The following is a 22194-nucleotide window of genomic DNA, read 5'->3' as shown; positions in this document are numbered from 1 at the left end:
TAATACTATCACGATACCCCAAAGATGGTCCTTGGATTCACAATAATAAACCCTTAGCTCTGTCTGGTAGAGTGGCAGAGAGCAGTCAGGCTTTACTAGAGGAATATGTGTTAATCATTTCAGATTAGCAACATGGACAATAAGTAGTAGTGGGTAATCTGCATTTAACTCTCACAATGCTTTGTGGTGAACTAGACACAAAAACACATCAATTGCATTGCTGCTTCATTGTATGAAATGTGGATGTCTTTCCCTCTATATGCAGCATTTTAGTGTTGGGCTTCGATTGTTGTAATGGCGACCAACAAATCTTGGCAGCAACAAGCACAGCAGATGGTTACTTCGGGGTCCAGTGGTCCAAAGGAACACATGAGCTGCTTGAAATTTCTTGGAAGGCAAGAAAACAGTTCCCACAATTCACTAGACCATATGGATTTGGACAAACCCTCTGAGGGCTCGATGGCCAGCAATTCTTTGGATCCGAAGCGTATTTTAAATGCAGTTTTCAGCGGAATAGTGCCACTACTCCAGGGGTGCCTGAGGGTGCTCTGGGCTCTTTCAGGGGTCCCTCGGTCTGGGGTAGCTGAACCTTAGCCTAGGATGAGTCTCGATAATACAGTTCCAGGAGCATTGCCACCGTAACAGAGTATCCTTCTTTTGGTTTGGTAGGTGCAAAGTCCTGTTGTCACAGACATGGGTTACTTCCTTGCTTTTTTCAATGCATGTTAATTCTGAACTGAGGCTCTGGTGTCAGGGGTCCCTTGAATCCTAGATAGAGTGGAGTTAAGGGTTAGGGATCAAGTAACCAAGGGGCTGCTAGTCCCTGCAGGTAATATGCCCATGAGGTGACCACATATCGGGGTATAGGTCACTATTTCTACTGCTTTTAAAATGGCAGAAGTCTTCATTTGCTGTACAGTCCAGGCGGACCACCCTCGAGGTGTGGCTAGCCTTCTGGGGCTGTACACCTCCTACTTATCTAATTTCCAAACTGCAGAGTTGCAAATGTACCTGGGGCAAAGGGAGATCTGTTTCTTCTTTTGGGAGTCAGCCCTGATGCATATCAAAGGCGGTGTAGCCTTTGAAGCTCACCGCCTTGATGTGCCACTTCACTAGCCTTCCTGGAATGGAGGAAGTGTGACCTGGAGTGAAGTACAGGGACTCTGAGCTCTTCACTGCTGCAATCTGCCTCTTCAAACCCTCTTCAAACCCCCAAAGTATGTTTCAGAGCCATGTAGGCCATCAACACCATAGAGTGATGCCACTTCAAATCTTTGCATCAGTGCAATTGTTTTGCTGGTGGTCCTGAACATTGAAATTAATTTGCGGTTTGCTTGCCCTATATAATGTGTTGCTACCACTGCTGTGACCCAGAGATACACAGACCACTCAGTCAAGTGTTTACCCCAGTGGAAGAGAAAACGTCCCCAGTGGAAACTCAATAATTCCGATCACTAAATAGTGAAGGTAAGTGCCTATTTTTTGAGTGGAGTATCCACTGTTTTCTTCCTGATTGCCCACATGATCCAACTTCTAAATTACCTATTTTTTCATATTAATCCTCTTCCATATTTGTTATCACGTCCATGCTCAGCACCATGATACTAAATACTTTGCTTTCCTCCTATTAAGAGCAGCTCTCCCCCCTCACATGCCTTGCCATGGAAGCCTACTCTCAATGTTCAGCCTGAGAGCCGCAAAGCACACTTATCATGCCTACTAGGCGCTTAGCTTTCACCAGACAGAAAATTGCACACCTCTGACAAAGAGGCATGCAAATCCCGATGGTTCTGAAAAATATTAGAGTAAAAAGCAAACCTGCTCTAAAATCAATACAGAAAATAAGACACATTTTCTGAAGACTGACTTTCTCGACATATTAAATATCTGAAAAAATCATGAACATTTTGTGAAAATACAAAGTTTCACAGGGAAGGCCATTTGCTGGAATTTTGGGCAACATATTTAAAGTAAAATACATTTTTGGTAATGTATTGCTTTTGTTCTTCCTTCTTATCCTTGAAAGCAAGGAGCTACCTAAAAAGGTATCACCTCTAAAGTCTAATTAGATGGTAGAGGACAGACATGTTTTCAGTTGTTTCCTGAAATAGCACGCCTCAGTAAAGAAGCCCAGGGGAACTGGAAGGTCATTTCAGGACTTTGCTGTCATAAATGCAAACGACCTACCTCCTCTCCTATCTTGTTTGATCTTAGGTATATTGAAGAGTTTATATTAGAATGTCTTATGTTCCCGCTTATGTAGTATTGTTTGAACCTAGCCATAGGATATTTTGCACAAATACTATAATAGGCTATATGTGCAAAGATCATGAATTTAAAAAGAATCCATTCATGCACTGGCAACCAATTGGGCTGTTTCAGGGGGAACAACACTGGTCAAATGTTGGCGGAGCTTTAATACCATTTGTGTTGCTGCATTCTGAACCACTTGAAGCCTAGCAATAAGAAATCTGAGGATTCCAAGATACAGGGGCATATGTACAAGCCCCTATCGCCATGGGAACGTCACTTTTTGTGACATTTCCGTGGTGAAAGGGGCTTTGCCTTATTGACAAGGTAGCGTTAAACTACTTAACATGGCTTAACGCTGCCTTGTAAATAAGGCCCGCTATGCATAGCGTGAAAGGGGTGGGCAGTAGGTGTTGTAGTGGGTGTTCCACAGCAACACCCATTGATTTTGATGCTACCCCCTATTTACAAGGGCAGCGTAATAGGAGGCATGGCCAAAGTTAAGACCAGGGAAAACCTGATCTTAACTTGGCGAAATGAACGTTTTCGCTTTTTCCCTGTGTGCTGCCTTGTGCTGCACATATGGAAAAAAGCAAACAGGCCTTGGATTGTTTATGTGTAGGAAGGTGACCCTTCCTGCCCATAAACAATCCTTAAAAGAAATGACATTTAGTAACTTCCATGTGTGGTGCATTAAGCAGCACATATAGAAGTGACAAAACCGCATTGAAAGATGGTGCAAGGGTTGCTGTGTTGTGGCTACACTGCTAAGTGTTGTGCTAGTGCAGGGGGAAACGCAAGGCTGCACCATATCCTTGTAAAATGGTGCAGCCTTGCGTTTCTGAAGAGGCTAACGCCTCACTCCGCCACTTCACTGTAAATATCCCCCATAGGCTGTTAGTATTGTGCATTCTGGAAGTAATAAGAGCGTGGACTACAATCTTCCATGATTCTAATTGAAGGAAGTGCAGGAATTTTCTTAATGTACCTAAATAGAGAAGCATGACCTGTGACTGGCATAATTTGTGGGTGGCTTGATTGCTTTAAGTTGAATGTGATGCCCAGATTTCTAGATACAGCAGAGGGTGGAGGAGGCAGAACTAGATCCATAGACAACAAAGGCAGAGAAACTGTTGTTACATACATTTAAAAGCATGTCAGTCTTATCTGAGTTGCAGTTCAGGTGGCTCTCATCCATTCATCCAATTACCCTCATGAAACAGATTTTAAAGATTTGCTCTGACTTACTTGAGCTGTTGTCAAGTGAAAGGATTAACTGGGTAATCAAAGTGGCCAAGGTTGCCATACAAACATTAAATAAGAGCAGACTCAGGGAAGATCTCGCATGGGATTCCCTATTTTAATATCACATTTTTTTATCAAGAGGTGGAGATTGCTACTGCCTGGTTCTATTGGAAATAAATGATTGGAGTCCTTTTAATGCAAGACCACAAATTCCCAAATCGACAAATCTGTTAAATAGAATGTGGGGGGACTGTTTTGAAGAGCACCGACAAATCCAAAATCATAGGGAAGGCATTTGATACACTGTTCAGAGTGATTTTAATTGTCCTAGCCAATTCTAAGGATGGTAAATGTGACTGATGAAGCAGCTAACCCAGACCATTTACACTTGGATTTCAACCCATCAGGCAGCTTGCTACCTCTCAAGAGGATGCATTAACAAGGAAGAAGAAGAGATTGCTCAAGAAATAGGAATAAGATGTGACCTTATATAAACAGCCACTGCTTTTACAAATTTGGGTAAATGGCCAGTGGGTTGGTAGTACATTGCAGATCGTGATGGGGATATTTGACCAATCTTAGAGTAGATAGATGTGTATAACTCATGGCCTTCATGGGATGCTGGATTCCTTCTCTACTTTGGGATGTTGTGGGGAATGGAGTAGCTGTAGCTGATGCTTGGCAGACTTACAAAGTCCACCCTGGTTAGTAGTGTTCAGCTATTGATTTTCTGCAGGATTTGAAGATGGGATTAAGATGCCTTGGAAGGCCTCTCACAATTAGTGATATGGGAAAGGTATGTTTGTACATGCGTTATGTTAGTGAAGAAACAGGGACTAATGCATGTGGATAGTCCTGCTGCTAGTATAAATGTCAGCATGTTTTAAACTTCTTTTTTTATTAAAACAACAGTGCAATCCATCAGTACAGACAATCGATATTAAGCAAAACCATTTTGGGCAATTACAGGAATGGAATTTATATTTTTTCAATACATTGCTTCACTTCCCGTGCATAGTATCCAGGACCCTCCCACCATCCCTCCGCCCCAGCTCAGCCCACCCTCTCACCCACCCTCCCTTCATGACCGATAGGTTTCCCACGGGCATTTGCCATCATGGTTAAACTTTGCTGGTAGGGGAAGTTGCAAAGTTGATCAGTGGCCATTTCATCCATAGGCAGAATGGGCTGTTCACTCACACTGTTTTCTGTGATGTTAGATTTCCATAGATTTTGTTTGGTGTGGGGGGGGCTAAAGTTGGTGTGCGATTTAGTGCTACAGTGGAGATGTGCAAGTTTTCTTATATAGCATTACCCAATGCTCCTGGGTGCAAGTGCTTCTCATTTAATATCAGGGGCTGAACTTCATGACTAAAAGACCAGGTTCCATTCTGGTATTAAAACAGAGAATCCATAAATACTGGCCTTGCAAGACACTCAAAACAGATAGGCATGTGGAGTAGCCCTGTAGATCTACTAATAGTTGGTGACCACAATAGGAGTGGCTGATTGATTTACGAGAACTCCCATTGATCTTGTTTTAATCCAATCGCGCAACAGGCAGTAGGCCCCACCACTCAAGTGGAGCAGCATTTTTATCAGGCCATTTGGGGTAACGCTACGTGGTAGGAATTTGGTGGATTTCTGCTAATTCCGGCTGTTTCCATTACAGAAATGTAAACTTATTTTTTTATTTTAGGCAATGGTTTAGGTTTGATTTGTATTGATGGTAGGAAAAGGTTGTGCTATTCCTCAAAGGCGCACTACCCTGGTATCCACTGAGTTTCTCGTTTTCAAAAATGCCTGTGGTTAGAAGATTTCCAGAGGTGGCAGTTCAAAAGTATCTCCTATTGCTGATCTCTCTATGTAGCGTTTTATGGCCTTTATTTCAGCACACTTGCAAACAGGAAATTATGAGAAGAAATAAATATATTGCTCCTTGTTATGCTAGCCTTAAGTCTCTGTTGATAGGCATTTGCATCAAAAACCAAGGGTGGATGACCAAACATGCCCATACCCCATGAAACGCCTCCATAAAGCAAGGTTACGCAGGGCAGCACAATGCGCTGCACTGTGTTACTTATTGGGTTTTATAAGCCATTTGTGTTGCTTTGTAAAATCCCAACAAGCATTTTGTGTCAGGTGTGCATGAAAAAAGTCATGCAATCACAACATCTTTGTAAGTCTGGGCCTTATTTATTTGATCAAATGGCCAAAGTTAAGGCCACACCTAAAAAGTCTCCCACATTTGATAATTGGGTCAGTTTTGAATTTGGAAAGCCAAGATGCATAGGTGTTTTGCACGGTAAAGAACACTATAGGTATTTTTGCTTGCTGCAAGCAATGTTTCTGGGAATAGAAGGGATATCAACTACAATGGATTAGGGCAATTTTGTTTCTCTTGGGGGCGAAATCACATCATAGGTCAAAATAAAATGATGCCCCCAAAGGGGTCACCTGTATGTCAGAGGGATCCACAGCAATAAAATATTATGCACCACATGTTCTCCCCTGAAGGTTCAGAGTGCTTGGCCCATGAGCCAGGGGTGGGTCCCCCCCAAAAATACACCAAGATCCATTGTGTCTATTGGCTTCCTGGTTGTGGATCACAATTGTTTGAGGGAGGCATCTCTAGAAAGGGGAAACTCTCCTCTTTGCAACAACGCCCCCTCAAGCATGAAACTCTACTACACATGGGGCAGTGCACTCGCCTGCTTGTTCCTCCTCTCCCGTAGGCATGGCAAGGGGTGGGTACTGAAGTGGAAGGGATTTTTGCTTTGCCCCATCCCTGGTTTCAAAACAGAAAACACTTTCAGAGGGAAATGTGGTTTCCTGGAATTTTGTGCAACATTTTTAAAGTAAAATTGCAAAAAAATGTGAGTTCTCCCCTCTTATCTCACATAACGTTTTTTATGCAAGGTTCAGTAACACTTTAAAAAATGCACCTGGAATTGTGTAATGTTAATCTTCAACAAAGTTTCCAAATTTCACACTGTACTATATTTGGGTTTTTTACTAATTTTGCTGGCTTAATTAATATTTTGAACAGGTGTAAATAATTTAAATGTGCCCAAACACATCCATCTTGATATATGTAGGTTTATGAATTGGTTAAATATGGATAACTGTAACCAGTGTTAAAAATACAGTTTATTGAAGACATATTTCTTTCTCTTAATCTCAGAAAGGATCTATTGTGGCATTTTGGTCTGATGGTATGGTGTGGATTTTAGAGCATTGAATATTGGGCTTTCGTCCTTGCATTTAGTAATTTGCATTCTCAATTGCATGTCATTTCTGTGTATTGTATTTCTAATTGAGGTTTTTTTCTCCTCCTCGTTGTATCTGTTGCCCATAACTAATTTTCCACACTCTTCCTTTTCCCTAGCTTAATGATTCATGATATTTGAGATGGATATGCAATGTGCTGGGAGTTCTTACAAGATGGGGTTTGAGTTTCACTCATGTTTCAAATGTGGTGTTCAAGTTTGTATTCCAGTATAGACATTTTCTTGGGAGACTGATGACTTTATTGCTTCTGCAACAATGTCTTCTGTAATGATGAGCCCATACAATATTTGCTTTAAAAAATGCTCATTATCTTTGCACTGTATATGAAAGCCCATGGTTTAGATTCTGAGTCATTTTCACTGAATTGTAGTGATAATCCCTGCAGCTCGTCAGTCATACCCTCTGAAGGTCTAAAGCCTACTGAAGAAAAGGAGAGTAGGTGCTGTTTTTGTGTCTCTCTTCATGCACCCAGGCGACCTAATAATGTTCCAGTTCCTATCAAATCAGTACACATAGCAATGTTTGTCCACTCTTATATTTATACAATAAAGAAGTACTTCTCAAATATTGGTAAGAAGACTTTGTCACCATGGGTCCTTCTCTTTCTGCTTAGAAGCTTAGAAAAGCTATGGAATTTGTGCTAAGATCCATATTCACCCAACCTAAATTTAGCTGTCCAAATAGTAGTGCTATACCATTTGTATAAAAGCAATGTTCTGCTTACAGACATCCCAAAATCCACTGAAAAGCATTTTTAACAAAACCGCACTGTTCAACAGTTGAATGAGTAAGCTTGAACAGAGCACCACGGCTCTCCCCCAACTTGCTCATATATCCTTTTCAAGGCATGCTGCATGTCATTCAAGCCTGTGACCTAAAACAATTGTGACCTGTTATAAAAGACTCAGCTCTAAGGTAGAATACCCAACAGCTGCATCAGGGACAGAATATGCGTGTAGACACACATTTAAGAAATAAGATAAAGCATTCTTCTGGAAGATAAGTAGACCTTCTGACACCCTCTGATTTGTCTAAAAAAAGAAGACCACAACTTGTCAGTAAGCAATATGAATTGTTTGTATATGTGATAAAGTGTCCCTTCCTGTATAATATAAGGATATTGAAAGTTACCAAGGAGCTCACTCACTAAGTTCAAATGGAGAGTTACTTTATAGGGTGCTGGTGCTCTGAGGTGACTTGTTTTAACATATGAAAAGGGTATTTGATTACCTTTAATTCATGATAACACTATCACTCTTCTGGCAAACCTCTTAAATCCTAGGGGGAAGATTTGTGAGCCCACTGCGCCACCACTACGTCACTTTTTGTGACTTACTGGTGGCGTATGTTACTGCTCTATATTTACAAAGACAGGAAAAGCCACCCAGCATGGCTTTTCCTGTCCTTGTAAATATGGCCCCTTTACACGCAGCACTTTGCATGAAAGGGGCATTCTATGGGTGTTCCCAAGCAACACCCATGGAACAAGACACATTTCCAGATTTACGAGGAATCGTAAATCTGGAAATGCGTGTGAATACTATGTAGGGAGGCGCAACGAGGAGAAATATTTTCATTTCTCCTCGTTTTTTCCTCTTTCAATGAGTTCTGCACACATTGAAAGGGAAAAATGCCTGTAGTGATTGTTTTTGTGCAGGAAGGTGCTCCCTTCCTGCCCAAAAACAATCTCCCCATGATGCAGGCAACCTTGCACCATAGTGCAAGGGTGCCTGCGCTGGCGCATGGCAGCAGTTTGTGTGCCAACGCAGGGCAGAGCACAGGAATGTGCCATATTATTGTAAATATGTTGCATTCCTGTGCTTTGGGAGTGCCGCAGAGTGGCGCAGACAAAGGGCTAGCGTTGCCACGCTGAAGCACTTCCTCGTAAATCTGCCCCATGGTGTCTTGGTCCTTCACATAAAAGAGACAGTATGGTTGTAGATTCGGAGTTTCAAAGAAGAATCCATAGTGGAAACCTAAACACACCATAAAGCAGTTAATAATTTAATGAAAATACATATCAGAATCAGTTTAACATAAATCTGATTTAAACCATTGTGGCTGTAGGTCAGAATGAGTAGAGATGCACAGAATCATTCTGTCTTTGCTGTTGTGAACTATGTGATAAAAATACCCATGTTGATATAAAGTTTTCCTTCCTGCTGATCCCTGTACATTTTACAAAAACATCCATGTGAAGTAAAAGCCATTGCCTTTTGATTATGTTCACTATATAGACATACATACATACATACATACATACATATGTTTCATTTCAAAACGTTATCCAGTTCATATTATCCAAATCATAAAAACAGCATAGAAATACAATAAAAGTTCAAAAAAAATCCATCTCACAAGATGACCCCAATTCATAAAATCTCTAATACATATAAAAACGTAACTTGATATAATGTTGTTAAAATATATCTAATAAAACAGCTAATATAATACATAGCAGGACAGGCTCTAGGTCACATAAAAATATCATACGGTATACTGCTTGATTTCAATCTCAGTAATCCACAGAGTCTCTAATGTGGAGCACTTTAGAAAGAAAGAAAGCAACCTTATAACACACTGTCACATCCCCTAGATTGTACATATCCTTAAAAGCCACCTGATGATGAATTATTTTTTCTTGTAGAAAGAGAGATTTAAGAAAGGTTAATCTGGCAGTTAAGTAAAACTTGCAAAAAACTGCTACCCGCTAGAGTGTCTGCTGCGGTCGATTGTCACAGGTACGTTTCCGAGTAATAGAGCCCTACCCTTCATTTCTTGGAAATGCGGTCATACTTGCAAAATAATAAGGAAAAAGCAAGGTAAAAGATACCTATGCTGAACATTATTGGATACAAGTTATTGCCTGGATGGTCATTCAGTGTGGTTTAGGGTCCCACTGACACCTTATGGAGATCTATGTGGGCACCTTTCTTATGACAGACCCTGAGGGCCCGATTCACAGAACTAACTTAAGACAAAATCCTAAACTTACTACCATTTTGGTATTCACAGAAGGCACTTACTCATTTTGGTATTCAAAGAAGGCACTTACTCATTTCGGTATTCACAGAAGTTAGGAGTCCTAATTTTAGGACTCCTAAATGCCTTCTGTGAATACCGAAAGTCTTAAAATTAGGATTTTTCTCAGTTTAGTAGTAGTATAGTTAGGACTCCTAACTTGAAGACTCCTTAATGCCTTCTGTGAAGACCGAAAGTCTTAAAATTAGGATTTTTCTCAATTTAGTAGTAGTAAAGTTCGGACTCCTAACTTTAGGACTCCTAAATGCCTTCTGTGAATACCGAAAGCCTTAAAATTAGGATTTTTCTCAGTTTAGTAGTAGTAAAGATAGGAGTCCTAACTTTAGGACTCCTAAACTGAGAAAAATCCTAATTTTAAGACTTTCGGTATTCACAGAAGGCATTTAGGAGTCCTAAAGTTGGGACTCCTAACTTCTGTGAATACCGAAGTGAGTAAGTGTCTTCTGTGAATACCAAAATGAGTAAGTGCCTTCGGTGAATACGAAAATGGTAGTAAGTTTAGGATTTTGTCGTAAGTTAGTTCTGTGAATCGGGCCCTAAATATGTACTCTTTTAGATCACTATTAGAGTAACTAGTGATGTCCTTCGGGTGTAACCAGAGATCCCTCTTTGTCTGGCCCAGGCCCAGCAAGACATGCTTTATGTGCTGTAACCAGGGGATTTTCATCTTATCTAGACCCATACAATCCTTAGTAATAGATCTTTGGAACATGCTTTCTTGTTTGGACCACACAGATCACCATAATAAAAGCGGTTTGCTTTCAAGGGTATCCGAAAGAAAATCAGCTCCCTTTTCCCAATGAACAATGTTTTCAGGCGTAGAACGGGGTACAGATAACTGCCTCCTTAAAATGTGTTTTCTGCTCTTTGGAGAACACAATTGTCCCCCAGGCCCTAAATGCACACACCATTAACTGCAGCAGAATTTTGTTGGGCCTTTTAGAGAGTTAGCAACTCTCTAATAACTTTGGTTCCTAGATTAGATGCACACCTAGTCAGACCTTGATTACTTCTTATCATGCTGAATACGCAGATCCCCCTGTGATGTTTCCAATCCAATTTGGAGGAAAACTGAATGCCTAAATAATTGAAGGTGTTTGTACTTTGTAATTTAATCCGATTAATTTAGAAGGTATTATGATTCACTCTAGTGTAAGTTTTTACACTATTGATTTCCATACCTCTACTTCCATAAAATCTGACACGGAATCTACTAGGATGTTGCCTGGATTTGAGTTTTCTGTGAAAAAATTAAAACACAAGTGGTGTTTGGTTTAATTAAGCTCAGCGGCTGGGAGCGCATCGACAGAGTTGAGTCTAAAGACAGACTCAATGTAAAAGAGTTTTGGCTGATTATGTATACAGTTTGAGAAGTGCAATAAGCGGACTTCACATTCTTAGAGAGCATGTGAATCCGGACCTAGTCATAAATCATGAATGCAACCACCATAAAAGTACACAGGTGGCTCTTGACCTTGGGGTGAACTGTGAATGTGTCCAGATGTCCAGCATGGGGAATGCATGATCACTACTAGTAGTGTGCATGCTATGTCTTGATTGGCTTAGTATTCCTGATTTGGTATCTAAATTTGTGGTATTTTGAGAACAACCGTGCTTTCGGCCAACCGTGTATTTTGAGATAAAATTCCTCTGAGCTGTTTGTCATATAATCTGTAGGATCAATCAGAGTTTTTCCTGGTTGTTGAGTGTAAGCCCATCTGTGACCTATCAATTGGTATGCCTGGGTTTGGGTCACAGGGCCTACCTGACCACGTGTCTCTGACTCAGGTTGATGGGGAGGTCATCTTGGGTGAATTTAGCAGTAATGATACAAGTTTGTTATCACGTGTACATAGAACATGGCAGTCATTGATATCATATTAACGACATTCTCATTAATATGTGTACAGTAGTCATAGTGTATATCAAGTTTGCTTTAACTGGTATTGACATTGTTAAGTGTGCATAGTTTATGGCCTAAATCAACATTGCATTTATCGGTATTGACATTGCTATGCATGATTATTTTATGGCTTACATCGACATTGCATCTATTGGTATTGCGGATGTTATACATGCATATATCATGGTGTCCATTGATGTTGCATTCACTGATATTAACAAGGACCTGCAGACTATGTGGAGTAAGTGCCAAAATGTCTATGTCATCAGCGTACAAGAGTATTGGAATTTGCCACCTCCCAATCCTAAGAGTATCCACATCTGTGGTCTGGAGCATTTCTTGCACATCATTTATATATAGGGAGAAGAGGAAGGGCACCAATACGTGCCCCTGTCCAACCCTTCTCCCTATGCCAAAGGGTGAGGTCAATTTGCCCTATATTCCAAAATGGACTATAGCTGCTAAATTACTATAGAAATAGGCCAAAAGTGAGATGACCTCCTTTGGACCCCTCTTTTTACCTAGCCATTCCCAAAGTCTTCTGTGATCGACTAGGTCAAAAGCACCACTGCTTAAGTCAATGAAGCATGTGTGAAGTGACCCTTCCTTGACCAAGATAAACTTCCTGATCAAGAATCAGGTTGAGCGATTGCTCAACCATCCCGAATCCTTTTCTAAACCCATATTGGGCATTTGAGATTTCTTCTGCCCACACCTCAAATCTCTCTAACAATACTCTCCCCAATAATTTGGCGGAAGAGTCGAGTAGAGAGATGTTTGGATAATTCCTGAGTCCCTTTTTTGAAAATGGGTAAAATGAGAGAGGTAGACGAGGATGGAGGTATGTGGCCAGCTCCAGCTGCATTCAAGACCTTGGTCAGAAACAGAGCCCACAGACCTTGTATAACCTTATAGGTGTTACTGAGGACCCCATTGGGACCCAGAGCCTTCCTCTATTGACTTTTATTTATAGCCCTCCCTACTTCATCAAGGTTGAAGACAATTCCAGTTGAAATATTTCACTGCTGGGGCCTGGGGGACTTGCCCGTTTGGGTTGGGGAGAGGGGAAATCAAGCCAAAATGATCCACCCACTGAGCAGGTGTGATTGAGGATACTAGGTTCGGTGTCTATTAACTGCTCTCCATAATAAATAACTATTCCAATTTACCACAGCCTGCAGGAGGTTCGCCAAAGCCTCCCCTTGTAGATCTTTCTTTCTTTGCTTCATAGTACTATTATAAATGGATCTGGCTTCCTGGACTGCCTGGAAGTCCCTTGAGTGTTGGTTTAGTATTTTAATCAAATTGCCTTGTGCCTTTATACATTGGTTATTGAACCAGCCCTTTGCATAATTTCTAACGCACTTTGGCATTGCTGTCAAAGCTTGAATAATGACATTTGATACATCATTTTGGTCACTCGTGTCTTCATGTGATTTGTCTCTGGGGCTAGACCAATCATAAATAAGTTCCTGACTACTAGATATTTTAAGGAGCTAGCAGGATCGACCCCTGCACATTTTATTTTCGCATAAATCAGACCTATAGGGATAACGTTATCAATTTTCCCTCAGTTTGGGATTTTTTTTTTATGTATAGACAACTTTATTGAGTTTTGGAGTTGCAGAACAGATAGGAATATTATATCAATCGATACATCTTTATCATCATAGACCAAATTAGTAATAGCATCTGGCACAGCTATCACACTTATCCCACAGTGTCCGTAGGGTCGCGAGTCAGTTACTGCTTTACAGAAACCAGCACATACCCGCTTCTCCACACCATCTGCTCCAAATCTTTTGATATTTGGCAAGGCAGCCTCTGTCCTCATACACCGCTTTCTCTTGGTGGCTGCAATTGGATTTGCACACTTCCAATGGGTGGTTAATTCCCTTTTGGCTACCTTGGTGCCGTGCCTAGCAAGGCACTATCTGCCCTTGTACTTCTAGCCCCGTCCAGCACTCCCAGTAGCAGTAATGTTGGAAAGGTCACTTACCATCCCAGTACTGTGGAGAGTTCTGCCACCACAGCCTTCCAGAATCTTTGAATGATGGATCACTGCATTTGTAACAATTTGCAGTGGATTGGGAGCATCTGAAGCATCTAGCATGTGACAAGAGGCTTGCTTTGAACAGATGTTCCAGAGTGAGGTATGCAAAATGAAGATAATAAGTTGGGATCAATCTTAGCCTAGAGGATAGCATAATGACCCTAGGCACCATCAAGGCATCCCTCCAATCATCATAGTCCAGAAGGCCAAACCACTCTCCCACTAAATTCAAAGGGAACCAATAGAATCAGGGACACTAATAATAAGTGTATGATAAATTTGAGAGGCCCCTCACTTTCCAGGAGCATCTAGCATGATCTTGGCTTTAAGGGGGCTAAACTCTGGATGGGAGGTGCCATATGTAATATGTGCAAGTCGAGTCTGACGCAAATAGAGGTATTTTTGGAATTGGCTTGGGAACAGTTTGTATGTGGACTGAAGGTCTTGAAAGGAGTGCATGTACATCTCATCAAATAACACACAAGAGAGAAAAAAAGGCACTGTTGGTTTCATACCTGCCTTACATAAAAACTCAAAGCAGAATTGTTGTTTCACCCTTTTCGGTAGATCACAGTCTACTGCAGAGTTTTTCGCATATTGTAGGTATTGCCCCTTGCCAAGCTCAAATGCGTTCTCTGCCTCTTCTCTTGTTATAAACCGATAAGCGGTGTATAGGTCCCCCCTTATGTGACAGCCTCCCTCTATCCATTTCTTAATTGTTATTGTTTGCCTTATCTGTTTGAAGGTCTGTACACTCCATAATGGCGCATCTCGGGCATAGGGTGCCCTCTTAACTACCTTCTGTACTGCATTCTTCCAGATCGCAGCAACATGTCTGATAATATATGAGAAGGATTTAGACACTCCAGCACTCAGCATGAGAAGATCCGGCAAGGCAGTGGCATAACGAAACTTGAGGGGGCCCACCTGCAATGTGCATGAAGGGGCCCCCTCCTGCCACACTCAGGAGCTCTGCTGACAGGGTACTGGGCTGAAGGGGCCCTCTGGAGCTTGGGGCCCCCCCGCACCGCTCTCATCTTCTCTGTAGGGTGCTCAATTTTATTCATTTTCTTTTGGATCCCCATAGAAGCTCTACCATCAGACGCTCCAACTGCAAGAAATACACATGCAGAATTCCATATAAGGAGTTCTGAAGGACATACAGGCAGCGTGGTAGGATAACCATTTTTGCCATAGCTACTCTGCCCATCAGTGACAGTGGCAGCTCTTTCCAGAAGGCAATCGATCTTCTGATGCTCTCTACGCTCCTTCCTATGTTGCTCTCCAAATAAGCGTGTGCTTGTGTGATAGTTTGATACCCAGGTATCTCACTTAATAATAAACCCATTTTATTCCTACCTTAGGTAACTTGGCTTCACTTTTCATAACCAGGTTTTACATGGGGAAAATCTTAGATTTCGCCGGGTTAAGGTGTAGTCCGGACAGCTCCCCAAAACTCTTTAGCTCTGAGATAAGTGCTGGTACTGCTTCTTCGGGATGGGGCATGTACACAAGCATGTCGTCAGCGTACATAGACACCACGTGTCGGCTGCCGGTCCAGTGTATAACATCTTCATCCATTTTATGTATTGTTCTACCAGTCCCATTCTCACAAGCCTCACCCACATTTAGTCCTAAAACAATATATTATTCCCGAGCAATAACAAATGAACGTAGAATGAATAGTCTCAATATTCCAAACCACAATCAGTCCATATATTCAGAGAACATGGTTCTTCTTTTATTTTCTTATCCATTCCTTAGGATCTCACCATATGATCATAACACAATAGTTCATGAAAGCAGGAAAACATAGATGTTGCAGCCAACACGTGTTTCATCTTGGGTAAATGGCCCAACGAATTACTCAGGGCAAAAACAATCTTTATAGAAAAAAGAGCAAAACCTAAATGTGGTCCCAGAAAGTACTCGGAACGTAGCCAATGCCAGATATACTGATATCTGGCGTTGGCTACATTCGGAGTACTCTCCGTTTCTGATATATATTCTTTCTCTTACGAGAGGCATTGATGAGACTAAATATTGCTTAAGATACTTGCATATTGGTTCATGATGGATGCACTCCATATTTAAACCCATACTTTCTGGGACCACATTTAGGTTTTACCTAAAGCGTGGCATGTTGCTCTTTTTTCTATAAAGATTGTTTTTGCCCTGAGGAAGTCGTTGGGCCATTTACCCAAGACGAAACACGTGTTGGCTGCAACATCTATGTTTTCCTGCTTTCATGAACTATTGTGTTATGATCATATGGAGAGATCCTAAGGATTGGATAAGAAAAAAAAAGAAGAAACATGTTCTCTGAATATATGGACTGATTGTGGTTTGGAATATTGAGACTATTAATTCTACGTTCATTTGTTATTGCTCTGGAATAATATATTGTTTTCTGTTCATTCTCTGTGTGCCTTGGTGCCGGAGGAATATTGGGACGAGGGTGGCCGTTTCCCATTTTGTTCCCTTGAGCAACTTTTCTGCCTTTTCAATACAATTATTGATTGTGCGCAAAGTTAACCCAGCCACGCTTCGAAGTTGTACACATTTAGTCCTATTCCACTGAATCGAAGGCCTTTGGTATGTCCAGCAGGCTCAATGCCCAATTCTCTTTTTCTAGCGCTGGCGCATGCCACACCTGGGCCAGCCATTACAATTACAAAATAGTCACTGACAGGGGAGATTCACGCAGAAAACAATGAATATAGGCCTGAAATCTGTGCTATATTAAAGCTGTCCAGCCGGACAGAAAATTTAATAATGTATCAAATCACATAAAACTCAAGAATAAAATGGAACACAATCCTGCGTCCAACGTAACATATATAACAAATACATAAATAAACAGAAATTCAAAATTCAGAAAACGGCTCAGGCAGGACAAAAAATGCTTGTAACGTGGATAAAGAAATGCGACAAGCAAACAATATGTAGATACACCGTTACACATCAGTAATCAATTCAGTTGCGTTTAATGGTGCATATAAGGTCGACAACGTTTCTATCCCATTGGGGATCATCATCAGGATGTAAAAATTACATGCCTGAGGGAATTTTAGCCAAGCGTTATAGCAGGGGGCAAGCAATGAGGCAATTGCGATAATACCAGGAAGGGATTACTGCGGTCGCAAGGAGGTACGTTAGATCACACGAGCATCTTGGTGCATAACAAAGGAGGTAGGGTGTGATTGGGGCATTTCCCAATTCAGGGTACCGGTAAGGAAGGGCGCGGTAACCTAATTACACGAATAGTGGCAACCAATCCAATTTGGAAATATATGAAAGGTGCTGTGAGTCACGTAACAATCATGCGAGTACTCCTGAACCAGTACAATGACCTGTGCTCGGACACACCAGAATACCAGAGAATACACAGCTCATTGTGAATCACCCCTGTCAGGGACTATTTTGTAATTGTAACGTACTACTACCCAAGGTCCCTGACAACTAAAATTGGGTTCCCTTGTTAATTAAACACACCTGCTCCAGCCTGCACAAATTATGTGTGGTATTTTGTCCTGGAATGAATCCAGCTTGGTCCGGGCGGATCAGCCGGGACATATAGGGCAAAAGACGGGCTGCCAGAACTCCACTCAGTATCTTTGCATCTATATTTAGGAGAGAAATAGGCCTGTAGGAGCGCGGAAAGAGGGGTCTCTGTCTGGTTTGGGGATTATGGACACCGTTGCCTCCAGCATAGTTTTGGGCAACACTCTACAGGCAAAGCCTTCATTATAGGCGTCCAGCAGGTGACTGGCCAGCTGTGGAGCAAATGTTTGATAGAAGTCTGCTGGGAGTCCACCCCGCTACCCCCCCCCGGCCAGTTTTCTGATTTCAGATTTTTGATTGATGTGAGTATTTCCTCTCTGGAGATTGGTGCCCTCAGCACATCTCCATCTGCCTCTTCTAGGGTGGGGAGCGCCATACCAGCTCAGGAACTATTGCAGTACGTGGGCTTAGTTCGGAGGTTGGTCTTGCATGAACGCTCTAAATGGGCTTCAAGTTCATTCAATATTGCTCCTTGTGTGTGCAATGTGTCTCCCTTGCTATTTTGGAGTTGCAGGATAGGTGGATGCTCCTTTTCTGTTCTGATCAGTCAGGCAAGAAGTGCCCTGTACCTGTCCCTCTCCAAATGCAGCCTCTGTCTATAGGCAGTGTACATGCATTTTTCTAGTCTAGCCCTGGCTTCAAGTAGCTCTCCTCGGAACTTTACCTATTCAGTCATGTGGTTTAGCGTCATACATATGGTACCCTCCAGTCTTTTTAGTTGGTTTTCTAGTGCTGTGATATCTTTGCTCAAATGCTGTTTCACCCCATATGTAGTCTTCATACATACCCCCCTAATAACCACCTTCATGGCTTCCCATTCCATTGTCTAGAGGCAGTTGGCCCCCAGTTTTCCTCAAAGTAGTGTTGGAAGGCCTCTGATACTGTTTTTGTGTATGGTGGGTCTGTGAGTGCCTCAAACCTGAGTCGCCATAGTGGTATGGGCGGCCGGCCCAGTCCACTCTTTGGGGTGAGTAATAGCGGTGCAAGGTCAGAGAGACAGCGAGGCAGGTAAGAGACTCCTTCCGTAATAGCAGATAGGTCTAGTGTAAGACAACAGTGATCAATTCAACTGAATGTATTGGCAGACGGGGTATAGCAGGAAAACACTCTCTTCAAAAGCTTCTTAGTCCTCCATTCATCTCTAAGTTGCATGCCTTGCATTAGGACATTCAGCGACCTCGTCATGCGTGGCTTAGTGTTGCCCCTGGGAGCTCCCTACCACAGTTAAAATTCCTGAAGAGAATAATCTACACTCCCTTGTATGGTGTTGCTGCTTTTAGGATAGACAGAAAGAAATCGGGACAATCGGTGCTGGGGGCACAGACGTTAATAATACATAGCTCTTTGCCCTTCCATTTCCCTTGTAAAATTACATACCTTCCTTCAGGGTCTGGAACCTGGTGAAGGTACTGAAAGGGGACTTCGGGTGCCACCCACACAAGGGCACCTCCTGCAAATCCCGAATATGAGGTAGCATACAACTGCCCTCGCCATCTTTTTTGTATACTTGAAATGGTGTCCCCCCATATATGTGTCTCCTGTAGTCCAGCTATCTCTACTTTGTATCATTTTAGAAATGCATGTACTCTGCAGTGTTTTGCTAGGCCCGCCATCCCACGGATATTCCAATTGAGTATTTTTAAAACTTGTGCAGACATGGTTGTTTTCTTCCCCATGCTCCTCCCTTCTGTTCCTCTCCTGTCAATATCTGTCCTCTGTTCCGACCGTCTGTGTTGGATAAGTGCATCCTCCTCATAACCTTGGAGTTTCCCCTGCAACTGATACAAGATTTGTAACTGAACAATCCTTTGGTTCCCCTCCCCGCTTAGGCAGTTGTATGGATTCCTAGCACAACAAGCAGCACATACCATTCCATTCCCTCCCCCACACACCCCCATATAACTTTGATGTCCGAGGTCCGGGGACTGTCCCGGCCTCACGTAGTTCCCTTATAGCTGTTTGATGTTAAGTGCTGTGCTAGAGAACTGGATTCACTAGGGTGCGAGCTTACTCTCAAACATCCCAGGCAGGCTCAAACTCTGTTAGGGGTGTTGCTACCCTGCGGCTGAACACCATACCCCTACTTTGATTGTTATTCAACTTAATGTTTACATATATCTTGCCCATAATAACATTGATTATATATTTATAGATTTCCACATCATCATGACATTACTCAGTAGTCACTTATCTGTGTCTTTGTTTCTCGAGGGATCAACTGTCCAAGTTCATTCATGCCTGCTTACTTTCTTTCTTTTTTTTTTATTGTTTTACCAATTCATTTATTTTTTTGCTTTAAAGAAACATTCTTTTAGAAATTAAATTACTCTCTGCTGCACAATAGGTTTATTGTGGTCCTGAAACTAAATTCATACCAAGTGATTTTCTTGGGTTTAGCAGGCATGTTTTACGTTATCGGTATAATTCTCACATTTTGCAACACTGTTTTTTTAGTATTTTACAGTTTGCAACCAAAGTGCACTTTGAATAAATTGCTGAACATTTTTTTATTTTTTTAGAATTCTTTTTATTGCATTTTAACACAAATCAAAGACCGGTACATACAAAATAAATCACTGTAAGAAGTACCCCTTACAGTAGACACATGCAGTATCATAGTGTCGTTAACCCCTTGGTGGAGTGGGGGTCCACGCAGAGCAACACTCAATATACATTTTACTGGCGGTATCCATGTCCTTCACCCAGTGGACCAGGTGCGGGACCGTCGCCACCCCCCAGCGTTGTGCAATATTCCGCTTTGCAATAATGAAGCCCATGGAGGCCCATGTCTGTTCAGCATGTGTGAGGTGGGACACCCCCCAAATATTGAGTAAGCATAAGACTCAAGGGGTTTGCCTCCCGCCCTCTCAAGTTGACGAGCGATTGTCACCCAGTAGTCCTGAATATGGCAGTCCCATAGGATGTGGAAAAAAAGTACCCTCCTGATTGCAATGCTGAAGACAGAGTGGATTGTGGCGTCTGCCTGGCCTGAACAGGAGTTTGGCATCAAAATATGCTCGGTGAAGGATCTTAAGTTGGAGAAGTCGCATGCGCATGGGAATGGCTATTTCTCGGGGTGAAGCTAGAGCATCCCTCCACATGTCATCCTCCATCCCGCCCAAATCTCTCTCCCACCCCTCTCTCAGTTTCAACATCAGGTCGGGTGGTTGTTGACCAGCTTCTTGTAGGTGAACGAGATGGCCTTACGGTCCATGGGATCCAACAACAACCGGTCCTCCAGAGGGGACGAGTAGGGGAGAGGACAATCCCTTGGCAGGGCGGAGGACACCGCATGGTGGATTTGCAAGTACCTGAACGTCTCTGATAGAGCCAGTTGATATTTAGCTTGGAGCTCCGGAAACAATGCTAGCGTCCTCTTGAGCCAGATTTCTCTGACCGTGGAGTTTCCGATTAAATCTCACTTGTGAAACTCTGGACAAGCACTGAGATGGCCTAAGATATCGGGCTCCCACAGGGTGGTCGCCTTCCTCAGGCACCTGCACCATCCTAATTTTCTGGAAACTTCATGCCACATCTCGACCGTGCACCCCATGTGGCCTGTTAAGTTAAGCTTACGGGGGGTGGTGTAGAGTGCTCTGTTGTAACCACTTCATCCCAGGAGCCAATGATCCGTACGGAAATTAGGCTCATCGTGAGGTTCAAACACCCAGAGGTTTACTACAATCAGCTGCGACGCCTGGTAATATAGTCTGAGATCCGGTAAACCGGTGCCCCCGTCATACTAACCCATGGTGAGTTTGTTCATTGCAATGCGCGGCGTACGACCCTCCCATAGCAGTCCCTGCAATACACCGTCGATTTGGGAATCTGGGATCGGGATAGGGGTATTCTGTAGGGCATAGAGAAAGTGCAGGAGCGCTAACATTTTGAACAGGGATGCACGTCCAAAAAGAGTGAGGGGGAGAGAGCACCAATGCACAGCGTCCGATTTAAAACGCTGGAGAGGTCCGAGTAAGTTGTGTTAAAAAAAGAGAGTGACGAAAATGCCCAAGTATCGAAAACCCCGGGGGGCCACAGGGATAGTAAAGCCCCGAGGACTCGCCGGGGGGAACCCCACAGCGCATACCTCTGGGACTTAGACCATTTCATCTGATATCCGGAGTGGGCGCCGAAAATGTGAAAAATGTGGAGCACCCGTCGCAGCGACCGTGCAGGGGAGGCCAAGTATAAGAAGATATCGTCGACATACAGCGAGATGCAGTCCTCATGATATGCTGTCCATTTGAGCCCCCGAATCTACGGATCACCCCGGACTCACACTGTGAGCGGTTCCAAGACAAGGGCGAAAAGTAGGGGTGACAAGGGGCAGCCTTGCAGCGTACCCCGATGAAGCGAAAAAGTGGCAGAGTGATGATTATTAACAATGACATGACACTTAGGGTGAGTATACAGTAGCTGAATCCAACGAATGAGTTTGGGGCCAAACCCCAGACGGGCCAAAACAGTGAGAAAAAAGTCCCACTCGATGGTGTCAAAAGCCATTGAGGCCTCCAACGACAAGAGAATCGCGTCTTCCTCTATGATGTGCAGTCTGCCGAGGACCCCATGTACCCGACGTAAATTCCGAGCCGTATACCTCCCCGGCATAAACCTGGATTGATCCGGATGGACCAGATCAGTGATATAGTGGAGGAAGCGATTCACGAGGAGTTTGGCCAGGATCTTAGCCTCAACCGTCAGAAGGGATATAGGGCAATACGATTTGCACTCCTCAACAGGCTTGTTTGGCTTATGGATGACCACAATAGCGGCAGTGCGGATCTCTGTGGGTAGAACACCCGATTCAAAACATTCAGTGTATAGATTGAGCAAATGGGGAGCCAAT

Source organism: Triturus cristatus, chromosome 4_1 (genome assembly GCF_964204655.1).
Source record: "Triturus cristatus chromosome 4_1, aTriCri1.1, whole genome shotgun sequence".
Lineage (NCBI taxonomy): Eukaryota > Metazoa > Chordata > Amphibia > Caudata > Salamandridae > Triturus > Triturus cristatus.
Note: the sequence above shows the minus strand (reverse complement) of the source record.